This window comes from Apostichopus japonicus, chromosome 15, assembly GCF_037975245.1.
Source record: "Apostichopus japonicus isolate 1M-3 chromosome 15, ASM3797524v1, whole genome shotgun sequence".
Lineage (NCBI taxonomy): Eukaryota > Metazoa > Echinodermata > Holothuroidea > Aspidochirotida > Stichopodidae > Apostichopus > Apostichopus japonicus.
In genome coordinates, this window is record NC_092575.1 from 13,973,273 (window position 1) to 13,976,292 (window position 3,020).

Genomic DNA, 3,020 nt, shown 5'->3' on the forward strand with positions numbered 1-3,020 from the left:
GAACTGACTATAACATACAAGTCCACATTTCTACCCACTGAACTACCCGACATGTACCTCTCAATTTATCTTGACGGTTGGACAATGTGTATTCTTTGCAATGAAATTCCGATGCTTTCAACAAAGTGTCCTTCCAAACTACCTTCCTCGCATTATATGAAAAAAAACCATCCACAATTTGTTTCAAATCAAGCCGGGGACAAATACGTTAAGTCCGTATAATGAAACCTGTTTCGGGATCTGTATGGCTAATTTTCAAATTAAATAGTCAATCGCAGTATCAAAGAACAAGCCGTAATATTCGCATCCAAGGGCGGCGGAACCGGGGGGCACAGGGGGCACGTGCCCCCCACTTTTCCTCAGGGTTAAATATGTGCCCTTTTTCTACATAAAAATTGAGGTTTCTCAAGTTAGCAAGAGGCCAGGAAACCAGAATGAACACTCGGGAAGGGCCGTTTCCGGCCATCTGAGGGTTTGTAAAACCAAAATTTTTCTTGTACGCTCCGCGCCAACTGATGGTGGCGCTCCGCTCAGATAGTTGTGCATACAACTTTGCAAATCCCGGCTACGCCCCTGACTTTTAATGAATTTATCTGGGTCAAACTCAAAGCTATTTCGAATGGAATAAATTGTTAAGATATTAACAAGAAATAAACTCTAATTCGGAAGATTCCTACATTAGCAACTAGCATGATTTCACCTCATTTTGTCTCAATAGAAAACTTGTTCCTTGTTTCCCAATTTGCACATTGGATATTGCAGTGATAGTATTCATATTTTCCTTGAAGGGGGGGGGGGGGGGGCTTGATGGAGTGATTTGTATACGCAAATAAGATAATACAATAAGAGTTATAAAGGGTACTAAATATGAGGCTACATCAATCCAATCGAATTTCTGCAAAGTGCCCTTTGATGTCGGTGCCCCCCCCCCCAGATTAAAAGTGCTTCCGCCGCCCTTGTTCGCATCCCTTATACTGGAGGATATAAAGTGGAACTTTGGGGATAAGGTGGTTAAATTCTGAAATAAGAAACAAGACGCTGAAGAGGAAAGTCAAAATTTCAGATATAAAAATATCGTAAATTTGAGGAAAATGACTCGGGATATATGTCGAGATATGTATATGTGTGACCCATTGGCTTGTCAACTCTTTAACGCAACTTGGTATAGGGATGTACGGTATCGCAATAAGTGAAATAACCATAATGTTACCTTCGCCACCCACCCCCGCACCTGTGTGTCGTTGTACCTGTACGGCTATGTTCATGCGCATAGGCGTACGGGAGCATTTCATTGGGGGGCAGAAACTTTTGTGCCCGAAAGTTCCCGTGAGACTATCTAAGCGGTGCGCCACCATTAGTTGGCGTGTAGCGTACAAGAACTTTTTTTTTATTAAAAATGCCTCTCAGATTGCCGGAAGTGTCACTTCTGAGGCCTTGCAAGTTGCATCTAAACATTCTTTATTTTATAATCTCACGTTTTAGAAATTTAGGCGATAGTGCAAAAAGCGAAGTAGCCCAGATGAGCTGCGCTTACGGCAGTGTTACACGGAAATATTAGGGCATCATTATGCTAAATAAAGAAAGTCGTTAGGCCTATATTAATATAAATGTCACAAAACAAATAACACAAAACGCTCTCCACGGAATCAAATCTCCCAAATGATTCCTTAGTGACGTCGAAGTCCGGGGCGTGCAGTTCAAGACAATACATGTTCAAAACGCTTATTGAAAATTATTCTGAGGACTAAATCTCCTCATTGCCTCTTAAGTTGAATAAGTTCATCAGTCATTTTGGCTCTCTATGGCACAGGACGCAGTAATTGTCCGTACATTTTTTATCGTTCAGTATCCATTCTTCCTCATAATAATCAGCTGCCACGCAATCCTGGTTTACGTAGTTGTTCAATCGGTCATTACTAGAGAGAGAGAGAGAGAGAGAGAGAGAGAGAGAGGTGGAGAGACGTGTGGAGAGAAGAATGAAAGTAAGAACTTTTTAATTTGCCAGGCTTTGTCAATCAAATCCCCTTCGCTGCAATGACCAAAGAAATCAAATGTTTGTCCTTATGTAGCTAAATGTAGCTTATGTAGCTGCTAAATGTTTCCTCGGAATTTATTCTTTGTACAAGTCAAGGGAACTTCATGGCTGTAAGGGTTAAAAACAAGATGCCGAAGTACAATATATATGACACTTATATAGGTAACGTACACGATGCTGAAGCAAAGTGCATGACATCGGAGGGTTATTATGCATGATGCTTAATTAGATGCAGTGACTAATTTGCTTATTGGCCCACAATAAATTATGGTTACCCTCACAATTCACGGATATTTGCATCAATGCATACGGTAGTATTTATATCCGTGATGGATACACACAAAAAATAATTCGGAATGGCAAATCTGTAAATACTACTTCAGCATGCAAACGATTGTCATCGGAAGGGGTGTAGCAAGAAGGTGCAGTGTGCCGGGATATAGAAGTGTTAATGATTTGATAAGATTTATTAACATTTATCCACGTCTAATATGGAACGCCGTTATTTATATTGAGGATTTTCATTGAAATCCTCAATATAATTAACTATTCTGATCATCGAATTACTTATACGATCACAACAACAATAGTATGGACATGATTAAGCATTCTACAGCAATTAAAAAGTACCGTTTGTTCCGCTGTAATGGCCGACCATTCAACCACTGGAAATTCTCAGTAGAATTCCGCACGATTCCCAACCATACGCACTTGCAGGATGAAGACGTTCCACGTGCATTGAGCATTTCCAAGGTGTCCCGAAAGTTGTTGGTAAGGAAAAGAAACATTCGACTAGAACTATACAAGCACAAATAAATAGAAAGAAGGCTTAAAAGACCAGTCCAGTGATAAATATATTTGTAACGTAAGAATGAGAAAATTATTATTATTATTATTGTTATTATTATTATTATTATTATTATTATTATTATTATTATTATTATTATTATTATTATTATTATTATTATTATTATTATGATTATGA

General features: G+C 38.8%; 1 long non-coding RNA gene across 1 annotated transcript; it reads right to left on the bottom strand.

Annotated features, from left to right (window-relative positions):
* Positions 1 to 776: 776 nt before the first annotated feature.
* LOC139980985 (uncharacterized) lies at positions 777 to 2,810 on the bottom strand. Its single transcript, XR_011797754.1, has 2 exons — positions 2,666 to 2,810; positions 777 to 1,916 (listed from the first exon to the last, which is right to left on the bottom strand). It is a non-coding gene; the product is annotated as an uncharacterized lncRNA (long non-coding RNA).
* Positions 2,811 to 3,020: the final 210 nt, after the last annotated feature.